The sequence below is a fragment of the Trichoplusia ni genome, chromosome 8, assembly GCF_003590095.1.
Source record: "Trichoplusia ni isolate ovarian cell line Hi5 chromosome 8, tn1, whole genome shotgun sequence".
In the NCBI taxonomy this organism is placed as follows: domain Eukaryota; kingdom Metazoa; phylum Arthropoda; class Insecta; order Lepidoptera; family Noctuidae; genus Trichoplusia; species Trichoplusia ni.
Window position 1 is genome coordinate 6293813 of NC_039485.1, and position 12091 is coordinate 6305903.

Consider the following 12091-nt stretch of genomic DNA (forward strand, 5'->3'; position numbering starts at 1 on the left):
CACAAAGAAGCATTTACATACCAAGTACCCTTGCGAATATCAAGAGGCTAAAATCATTATTGTTGAACGTGATGCTGATTTCGTCACAAAACAGTAATTTGTGTATTATGTAGCGTTATTGTAACAATAAGATGATTGAATAACAAAAGCCTTTGTAATGTCACACCGTCTTATTTTAAACTTTACGTGTTTTCGCATAATCGTGTTAATACTAATCGATAATGTGAATCGAGAATTCTGTTTAGTAAAAAATAGAAGTGGATCAGCTATTCTCAACATTATATTGCCTATTAATATTTACATTAAGCAATTCGCTGCTTAGAGCTGGTGAAATAGACACTATTGAGTCGTCAGAACAAAATTTCGGGAACAGCGAGCATTACTTTTAGAAGTAGAACTTCAAATCGAACACAATAAATTTGTGTAAATCATAGTCGCAATAGAAAAAAAGCTGTCATGTTATCGGGCTATTCGCGCAAAAACAATACAATTCTAATATCTATCAAAGCAAAAAACCTAGTTTGATTGAACACAATCAATAGTAATAAATAACTTAATTATATGAATGGTTTTTAAATAAATCATTAAAGAAATAATCAATATGGTAATTTGGACCTGCACAGTTTCAATAACCAACTTTTTTACTGAGAAGAGTTTTCTTGAATATCACTATTACACACATACACACTACTAAATAATAAGGTAATTTTATCACAAAATCTTGAAATTTTAGAAGTCGCCGGTTAGAGACATTGCATTTATTTCTTTGTCAGGCACTTTTACCGCAAATGGCGCAATTGCCATATGTCTACATGATAGTTGGACAGTTATCCGATAACAAAATGGCTTTAGAAAACGAATTATATCCGGAAAGGGTTTCATAAAAGTGTCTATTGTAAAAATAGTCTATTTCTAAGTATTTTTAGAGGGAATGCCTATTGTCTGTTTTGTTACCATCTCATTATTTTCGTCAAACAAATATCTTGAGCTTTAAAATGGCTGGGCTAGCTTCGGCATCATTGAAATGCATGAGTTAATCCAATGTGCAGGTGAACGCGCAATTAGGGCACGTACCAATAATTGAACCACGGTTTGGCTCACCACATTTGCAATGGATTTTGAGATATCCTAAAATTATCTTGCGGAATATTGTTAGCAGTAGCCAATTTTGTAAGAGATATCAAAGCTACATAAATATCAAGAAATTGATAGCTTTAATTCTCTTGAGGAAAATTGGGATTCCCCTCAGGAATGGCAATCCTAATCAGAGTTCAGCTGCTGAAGTGTTTATGATTATTACAAGAAAGGGATAACGAAACATTGTACAGATTTCCAATGGGTTTTCTGTTAGCATAGGGTTTTTCAACAAAACACAAAACAATGTATTTGTTTTTAGCAGTATTTTCTAAGACATTTTTCCCTTTTTATTTTATACCAAATACAATATAATTTTATTCCACAGCTTTCATTCCACGACACCTAGTTTCAATCTATATAAAGCTTGTATTATGAGTATAAGATAACTTTACTAAAAACATTTCAAAATAACAAAGAATCTAACTTTCCTTACTCTCTGGTTAGCAAACGTTTATTTGGCTGTTATAATTGTTACAAGAAGACATTTTTTTTATATTTTAGAAGTGTAATCTTGTTTTTAACATGACGTACTCATTTCTTATTAAACACATATTTATAGAGTAACTAGTAAAATGGACAAAACGTTTAACCACTTAGCAGTTGATTTATTAATTAAGAAGCTTTTTACATTCAAAGACTTTGATTAGATACTGCTAATTAAGTACAAAATGCGTACGCCTAATTTCTAAATTAAGCCTCAAGTGAAATTAATTAGTCTTTACTTCGCACACAAATTACGCAACTAGTTATCACAATGAATACCTAATTAGTGGACTCTCTTATTAACAATCCTATTGAAATATAATACTTACGTAGGGTTAGCCAAGAAATTAGTCTAGGAGTTTTTGAAAGAAAATACATAATAACGATAAGGCTGAGATTAATAGGTGTCAGAATATTTTTGCTTTAAATAATCAACCCTGTTGTCCTAAGACGTGAGAACGATTTTCAACCCTATCGTGAGAGATCATTCTCTTACTAACGAGTGCGCTCAACGTTTATAATCGTCAATTAAAGAAAAATCATGAGAAATATGAGTCAACCCGTTTGTTAAAAAAACATTCCAAGAAATTCAATTCAGAAAGTATAATCAAAACTTAAAGAATGTAAGGTATCGGTAAATACGGTTTATTATCCCACAAAACGTCTTTACATACTGAAAAAATAGTACCTACAATACGACCTCCTTGCAATTGTATAAGTGTGACAGCGTAATACATGGCGTAGAGCGGCATCTTCCTTCCACGTCTCCTATATATTACCTAATATGAAGTGAAGGTAGGCCTTCTGGTGTTGATGACGCCTCTGTTAATAACGACAGCTTATTAACAACAGCCGATGACTAACTACACCAATTTATTACACGATGTTATTTCGATGTATAGATTAAACAAATGTTAACGACTACTTTGTTTTGCCTTAATTTGTAACATGAGAAATTACGGTAAAATGTCACGCGAGTTAATAAAACATATCGCGGTCACATTGTTATGTTTACCTTATTTTCTTTTGTATTTGGACTATCGCACTTTAATGAAAGTTAGCATATGGAAGACACACAATGATCTTAATCCCTCCCCCTATTCTGTTTTAGTACCTACGTAAGTGTCACAAAACCTTTATCTTTCCATCTTAATTCGAAGGTAGTTTACAATTCCCCGTCACTTAGGACTTTCAACATTGTTACAAGCAATCACGATATCGAATCTCTATTTATTGAAAAGACAATCTAATAAACACGACTTATAAAAAAAAACAATATTTCAACTAATCCTATCAAAGTAAACGCCTATGGGAATGCGACTTCCCAAAAGTGGAAGCTAATTGACCTCACCCTCAACAAGACATACTGTCACCAACAGTCTGTTTGTCAGGTTACAAATTCTCTCGGGAAATAGTATAGACATGTCGTGACAAATGAATAGTGTTTATCACGCAAATAGTAAAACATTTGACGACCCATCTAATAGGATTACAATCCATTGTACGTACTGTTGATATCACAATTACTCGCTTAGTAATGTTACAATCGTACCGTTGACACAATAATGAGCTGAATTGCGACATTCGAAAATTATGTCAAGCGATTTTATGATCTTAATTCGTGTTGTAATAGAGATCATTATGCTGTGAAGTATAATGCAATTGTGAAGTACACTGTGTGAAAGTCTGTATACGTTTATACGTAAATCTACCTTAATCAGAAGAAGAGATGGGATGATTTGGAAAAGGCCTAAGTTCGACAGCCGAGATCATGAATAAGATCGTATGACGTATTAAAAGAAGGTCTATGGTTACTCGTTAGTGACAATCACTTTGCTCTGGATTACATTACGAAAAACAGTACGGTATTACGTAAAAACAAAACATAGCGATGAGATGTACTAGTAGATAAAGGTGTATTGGGTTTTTCGTGACATTCATACATTTATGAATGATGAATGAATTAACCACTATTTTAAGTCTGTAGAGTTTGGAGTTTCAAGCTTGAATTAAATTGCAAAAGATAAAAGATATATTTACTTTGATATTATGTGTTACCTAAATGTACCGCAATTTTTTATGTATATTGAAAGCTTTCAACAACATTGTTTAAAAGTTATGTTATAAAACATAAAGATACCTGAAAAAAAGTAATGCTTTTCATCCACAAATAAAATTACACCTAAGCCGCGTTTTACGATTCTCTTAGGAAGACAAAAAAATGTGGTCACGCTCTCATTGAGTAGTGACCTATATAAAAGAATCCTCGAAATGTAACAAAGTCATCTAATATATAAAATTCCCGTGTCACGATGTTAGTTACCGTACTCCTCCGAAACGGTTCGACCGAATCTTATGAAATTTTGTATACATATTGGGTAGGACTGAGAATAGAACAACATCTATTTTTCATACCCCTAAGTGATAAGGGTTGCTCACACAAAAAAAAAATATTTTCGTTTTTGGACGAAATTGTTTGTTTTTATTTTTTTTATAATGTGGCATTAAAAATAAATACAACTAGAAAAAAAATATCCGGCAAAACAACGTTTGCTGGGTCAGCTAGTATAATATAAATATACATGTATGGTGTCTGATGCCGTGTGAGTGTGGTGCCCAGTGACTGTGAGCCATTCAAGCAACCATGACTTTTCTATCAAATCTCGAATACCTTCCCAAATATTATTTTCAATAGTGGATTAGTAGAGAGTTTATTGAAAGACTTAGATTACAACATTTCTGATAAAATAACTGTTCAAATAACACAGAGAGACGTCAAAGGGGTTGGGGTTCCGTTTTCGAGAACGAATCCCGAAATAAAGTGATAAAACCTCCTTAAACATTGTGTTTTTCTATCTCTAGGAGGAAAAATAAATTTCCACTGAAAATATTTCCCTTAGAATTTTGAGTATTAAAGAATATGACAAACAATGAGCAAAATAAACATTATTAGCACAAACTTACTGATTTCATAACTTGCTTTAAGCCTTGACTGGTTTAGACATACTAAGCATCATTAAAAAGAGCTCTAATCCAATGCATTTAGTAAAAAGAGGATTAAAAACAAAACACCGATCAATAAACAAAAATTAAATCGATATCGTTCTGCACCAATTCATAGATTACCACATAAATCTGAACTTTTATAGCTCATTTACAAACAAGATAATATATTATTTTTCACTTGCATTAAATTACTGAAACAACTGGTAATCATAATCCCGTTGTGTGACTTAAAAACTTGATGATAAGTTACCGTCTGTAATTGAAAAACCAGTATAGGCGTTGATTGAATGTAACGCACTAGAAATTTTACTGGTCAAATATTAACTTACATTGATATATTGCTAATGTATAAGTCTGAATAAAAATAATGTGCTGTTAAAAGTAATGATGCGTAAAATGATTTAGACATTTTCAGGCTAATTTAATACTTGCTTATTGACTGACTGACTGAATTAAAACTCTTTTTTATATCTGATACGTAAGACATATATCTATATTTTACTATACTTACTAGAACAAGTATGTTGCATTGCATTTAAACTAGTATCTAACAGTCGTTGATACCGTAGCTAGTCGCGGCAGTGTAATCCCAACATAGACTGATTTGAAAGCCGACACACACAAAGTGACTGTACGTTCTATCCAATCTTGATAGTAGTTCAGTGTCTGTCACATGCTATCAGCCACTATCAAGTATTCCCGAATATAAGTCATCATATTCCCATCAGTCATTTCACACAGACCCCACGGGGACTATATACGTCGAGATCTCATGCCAAAAAATGCTCAAAGCTACATAAAATAGTTACCGATACATGGGTATACACGATAAATATATAGTCTTTACACGCAAATTCTCGAATACAGTTCAGGGACACAGATAATATATTAAACAGTAAAATTGTCCGGAAGACAGACTGAGCACCCAATACGGGGTAAATGAGATGATTTTTATTCTATAATATATATCTTGTATCGCGAAGAAAAAAGGCAGCTTCGAACCAAACCGAGTCGATATTACTTTGTGAAAGAAATGTTGAGAAATCTCAAAACTTTATTAATTCCCGCTGGAGCGTTATTAAAGAACTGTGATAGTTAGAAGTTTGAGATTCTTAACTTGTATTTAGAGTTTTCTTGGTTTAGAAAAGCCGCTTATACTTATAATAGAGGTAAGTGAAGATCTTCATTGCCAGGGGAAAATTAAAATCTTTGCTCAAAATAGCATTTTTTCTAGCGATGAATACAAGTAATGTCACTATGATTTGGTCTAGATTCCTTTTTGTCCTAATTTTAGAAAGAAAAGCCACAAACGCCCCAGCAGCAAATTCAACCTACTGTACATGTGTTTTTCTTCAGACATCAAGAAGTCCTGTCTTGGACTACCCATAAATACGTTATGAAGTTTTATGATCGAGCTGACAACTCAATTTCCTGAATATCATTCTAATCTATATTCAGAAGAAAACACGCCTTATGAAAGGCAAATATTCATATAAACATGTCGGTAAAAGAGACATTTACCGCAAAACACCACCTGTTTTGTATGCAAACACAAAGCAGTTTAATCTTTAGAAAAGTGCATCGTAAGATAATTTGCATTGCTTTCCAGCGATAAATATGTAAATTGGCTTTTCAAAAATACTAAATAAACATAGTGAATTAGCTCAGACTGTTACATTAGGCATTCTATTTCCCACGACTGACTTAGAATGCCTGGAATCTCTATAAATCTTACTCCTAGTAATAAAACAGAGGCTAGGGACAGTTAGTACATTGTCTTGGCAAACCACGTAACACTTTAGCAATAGGTTTTGCTATAGAGCGATTTGGTCGTACAACTAAAACCACTATTACATTGCTGAGCTTAAACAATTGACCTTGTTAAAGATTTATGAACGTATAATTCGTAATAATTGTATTATATAGGTAAAATATAGACTATGTTTAATAAATGGTACTCAGGCGTTGTACATGTCACTGTACGTATATGTGAGTATGTAAGGCTAGATTAATAGAAGTCCTTCTGGTTACGCATCGCTAAATTTTTGCGTTGGATTAGACCCAAGTTTTGTCTTCCAGCAGCTTTTCGCATAATAATCCATGTAACTTGTTAAGGGTATCCATGATACATCCCTGAAAAGGTGTGTGTGGAATTCTAAAATTGGCTAGTACCTACCTATATTTATCTGCATAGAGCAGAGAACTGTTATTTTATTATTTATTACCTCTATACGATTTACATTTAAATTATTCTGACTGGCAAAATTGCCATCCACTAGCTATCAGATGAGCCATCCAGTAAATACTCAGATTTTGGCAATAGTTCTTGCATTCTTAAATGCATTGAAATTTCCACAAAAATAACACTCCGCAATGCGTAAGTAATCTATCTTATACCATGAGAAGTACATTTTTACGACCGTTTCACTTGTTTTTATGCCAAGGGATGTTCTCTACACATGCAAGGAAACTTTTGAAAGAATAATTCTAAGTTTATATCAAAAGTTGTTTTTTTTTGTATGGTGAAGTACAAAATTTTGAGGTACGTGGAATCACCCGTTTTTCTGCTCTTAATGGGCTCAGTTTCGTGTTTTATGCCAACTTTTAAGCCGCTTTTCCCCGACGTTGATTTACAGACCCAAGAATTTTTCGTATTTATTTCATCAAAATGGAAACTTGAGCTTTTTAATGTTTTGAATTGTTGGCGTTTTAGATTGCTTTTGTTATAAACATGAATCGTTTGTAACTCTTAATTATTTTTTAGAAACTTGCGCCATAATTTAAATAATAAAAGCCTCGACACTCTTATTCTAACTTGAACTGAACATCACATATATATAAAGTTCGAAAGATTTCAATTGAAATACAGATCTCCGCTCCAAACATTCGCAATTTATTTCGATCACACAAACTGTTGAAAACAAGTTGTCTACAAGTCTGTTCTTTGAACCTACATTAAGACCTAAACATGGCGTCGCAACAAGAAAATTTCTAACCTAGGGCACAGATGTACGTGATTATACTCGATACAACTTTTGTACCACACTTTCATTTCGGCACGAGAACAAGTTAAATAGAAACTTGGTTTCTCAAAATTTCCCATACCCTTATTGTTCTTATTTTTTTATCAAACACAAAGAAAAACAAACGCTGATGTATCTGTACACTTATTTACAATAATCAGTATATGCTTCACACCAATGGCAAGGAAATTGATGACGGTTGAACTTTTGATTAAGGACGTAATTGTATATGCACATGTAAGATTACATATATGATTGTGTAATTTTCATTTTCTTTGTTCCCACGAAACCGTGAAACGCGTTTATAATAAGGTACAAAAAGTTCATTTTTCTCATTCAAAAACCAAAGAAGAATTCTAAATGAATGAATCAAAAGAAAAGGCTAAACAGCACTATTGTTGCTGCCGCTTATACTTGCCGGTCCTCGCTCAAAGAATGAGTAATTCGTTTTATGTAAGTCTTGTTTTAACATTTTGTTCATCGCAAGGAACTTTTTCCGGGCGCCGACCATCTAAAGAAAGAAACTACTTTGTAAACTTCCGAAAGTATTCAAAACTTTTTCGTCTGAAGATAAAGGGCAAACAAATAGAAAATGGTGTTCAAGTATTTTTTATTTACACTGTTCCGAAAATTGTTTTATTGGTCAGTACAATTTTTACGACGCAAAACTCTTACCATTACTTACAGTGGATAGACACTGAATGCAGATCAACCCAAATTATTGTTGATCTCTGTAGTTTTCCTTTTTTAATATATCAATGTTTCCATCACTATTATCTGGAAGTTCTTTGTACAACCAATCAAAGCTGTTATCAGTTGATTAACGGATAAAAATTATCACGCGGAAGTAGAACGCGGATGTTCTCTCCTTGAGCAACAAAAACAATGTAACAAAAGATAAGGTAGCGATATTATTCGATAATAAAGTATCCAAACGTAGTAATTAAATACTGCAGGCAATCAGCACATCGAACAAAATCATCACTTTCAATTTTTCATAACTTCCTCTCGTAGTTTAAGGAATTTCAAATTAACACGTCATTAAATTGCCCAAATATATGGAGCCGGTGATTGGTGTCAAAACTTGCTGATTATACGGATATTAGGCGTTATCATTTACTAACTCATTCAATGAAATTATTTATGAAGTCGTTTAACTTTGCTAATTATAAAACAATCCTCCTTCACTTTAATTATTGAAATAACAAAAACGTAATTTTTTCAATGGACTACCCAGAATCTTAAAGAGCTTCAGCTTCGACAGATTGCTTTGATTTTAGCGTTCTAAACGCCTGTGGATTTTACGGGCGTGGGGGCGTTTAAAACGCCGCGTTTCACCCGCTACTTTACGTCGGCATAAAGGATATGGAACTATGTGGACCGGCCTTGCAGTTGTGTCACAGCACAATACTTGTACCAACAAACAGATACTTGACTATTATAAAATACGCTATTGTACCGCGAAACGGAATTATTAATGGAATGTCAATGTTTTGGATTGGAACCATTGTTGAAGGAAACGTGCTCGTAAACAATGCGTGGTGAAATAATAATTGTCAATCAGCTGTCTTGGTAAGTTTCCTAAAACGCCGTGTAAGGAATTGGGTTACGTGCATTATTGATAAGCGTTTTTATTGTTTTTAGGGTCCCGTAACCAAAATGGAACCCTTGAACTGGGTGTACGGTGTTAGTCACTAATCTGTGTCTAATGAACTGTGATAGCTCTACCAGTTGATTTTTTTCCAGATGAAGTATTTCTGGTGTGGTTATAACAACAAAAATAATGATGTAGTTACGTTCGCACATTTGTTGGCGGGTGACAAATCAATTTGAGCCTGTGTATCCAAAAAAACATTTTTCAACCAACCGATCTTATTTCTCTTTAGTTTATTCGTGAGGAATCATCTGTGTTGCGAGACCGACTCGCGTTTGACCGTTTTTCCATGTGTATTTTTAGTTTGACAACGTCACTCAGTCAAGTTATTACTTGTTCAAATAATGAATTATACAAATAATAATATGAATGATAAGTTGTCGCCGTATAAGTTTATAGTAAATAAGTTTATAGTTTATAAAAATAACTAACTTACAAATCGACTGTTGCATAAAAAATTACGACTTTCTTCACTATTACATGATGTAACAGTTTACTCCAGCCTACATTAATTAGTTTGCTTTCACATTTAATTATAAATAAAATGAGCATCGTTCCCATTTACCTTAGTCCTTGAGTATTTAAGAAGCGTTTGAAGGATAGATGAGGAAACATTGTTTTATAGGTCCTTTAAGCTACCTTTTTTTGTTAAACAGGAAACTAAAGGTCGTCACCCTGAGAAAGCTATAATATCGACTGCGAACTTTACTTAGCAAGAACAACCCAAGTTTCGTTTGTTTCTAAATCGGGAGCAAATCGACTGTTTGTTTAATGTCAACTTTTATATCTTATTGTTGTTTTCGAACTTGAGTTACGGAAGTCGTAACTTCGAGTTATAACATCGTAACACATTTGTATTTGTACTAACTGAATACGCTCGAAATTTGTAAGTACTTTCGCCCATTTACACATTTAAACACTTTTTGGAGCAATGACTTCTATTTCAGAGCATTTGTTTTCTTAAAACACTTTCAATTAGGCATTATCTCTACATAGGATAGATAGGTGTAGCACCAAAAGCTTCAATGAGAAATGATTTTATACGCTAACTTAGTTATCATAAAATACATTTTCATTTGACTCCCGGCTTTCCGTGGAGGTTATATAGCGCGCAGAGGATTTTTAAATTAGTTAACCGATACTATGTAATAAAATTATGACTATAATAAAACTATTATTGATCGCCACAGTCGCCACTTTGATGCCGGCTTATGCCAAGTTTGGTATGATTAAATCATATACCTACCTATAGGTACTTAAATTTAGTCCCAACTTACGGAAATAAAAAATTCTTGTAACAAACATTTAGAACAAGGATAATAAAACTTTAAAAGTAAGTATTACGCACAAGAATCTAAAGCTTATTGACAACTACACATTTTACGAAACAAATACTCTACATTTTTATCCATTACGATCAAGCTATGCTTTCAGAAAACTATGTGCAGTATGCTATACACGACACATACCATTTATTCAAGTTGCAATAAAGGTATGTGCACCAAATGTCCGAGTAACGGTGTTCGAATCCCAGACATTATTTCTACCACATCTTAATTAAGTTGATTAAGACCAGGAGAGAGATTTTGTGCAATTTGCTTTACATTGCTGGGACGCGCGGCATTGGCATCACAAGAGACCGTACATCAACGGCAATGTACCTTAACTTGAGAATTTTCTAGCACTTGCTTTAAACTTTAGTCCAGCAAGTGTTTTAATTGTTTCCATAGTTCTACTGTTGTTTGTCATTATCCTTTTAAGAGAGTGTTTAAACATTCCCTGATTTTCGCTATGATAAAGCTAAAGCAGTCGGCAGTTGTTTTGTAAGCTTGTTCAGTCTTTAGGTTTACATTTACATAGATACGATAAATACGTTCACTGGCCTAATTTAAAATATTGGTTCTAAAGCGATTATAACAACATAAATAATTGTTATTGCGTTTGTTTTATTTCTCTTTTGTTCCGGCTTAGTTAAGGATCGATTAAATTTAAAACCACGGGTAAGTGCTTGAGAACAATAATCGCTATCGTTAATCGCAAGCATGAAACTTCGCAAAAACTGTCCATCCAAAGTAACACTGCAAACATAAATATCAGCTTTTATAAAAAAAAAATGATTTATCCCACGAGAAATTTCTATAATTAACGTTGTTACAGATTTTGCTGAACAAAACCCATTAACGCCTGAATTTCCAATATTAATTGACACTAAAAGATTTATTGAGTAATGATCTTCACAATTTGAACTCTGCACTAGATCTATTCAAATTGTGATCTAGATCGAGTTTCGAACTTCCCACGGACTTACCGATCTTAATAAGACACACATTCACACGAAATAATTGTTCGCGATGTAATTAACACGGCGCTTATAAAGTTATAGTACGTTGCCTAAGCGAAATAAACAAGTTTACCTGTATTAATGGAAGAACTTCGCAGTCCGGTCAGAATTACACAAAAACAAATAGTTTTTAGGATTCCGTTCGCAAAAGTTGATAACGGAGCCCGATTATTGAGGAACGTGTGACACCTTGCGGAATCTCATGTACAGTGTCAGCTTGTCAGTTGGAATTCTCACTGATGATGTTTTTCTGTTGCTGCTATAACAATAGGAAAGCATCATCAACAATACTAAAAATAAAAATCGATGTTGGGCCACGGTTGTTACCAATTTTGTTTTCAGATTTGCTTTACTTCACACTATTTTCAGAGAACCCTCAGTGTTATGAATTTCGTTTTTTTTTCGTTTTCGCAATTATATAAAACTAGATTTAGATTTCTTAATTCG

At 33.3% G+C, this 12091-nt stretch overlaps 1 protein-coding gene across 1 annotated transcript in view; it reads right to left on the reverse strand.

Moving 5' to 3' along the window:
* LOC113496660 (peroxidase-like) overlaps positions 1-11857 on the reverse strand; it is a 39221-nt gene extending 27364 nt beyond the window's left edge. The window contains exon 1 of the mRNA XM_026875946.1: positions 11612-11857. The gene's annotated coding sequence lies outside the window, so the exon portion shown is untranslated. The remainder of the gene's footprint in view (positions 1-11611) is intronic.
* Positions 11858-12091: the final 234 nt, after the last annotated feature.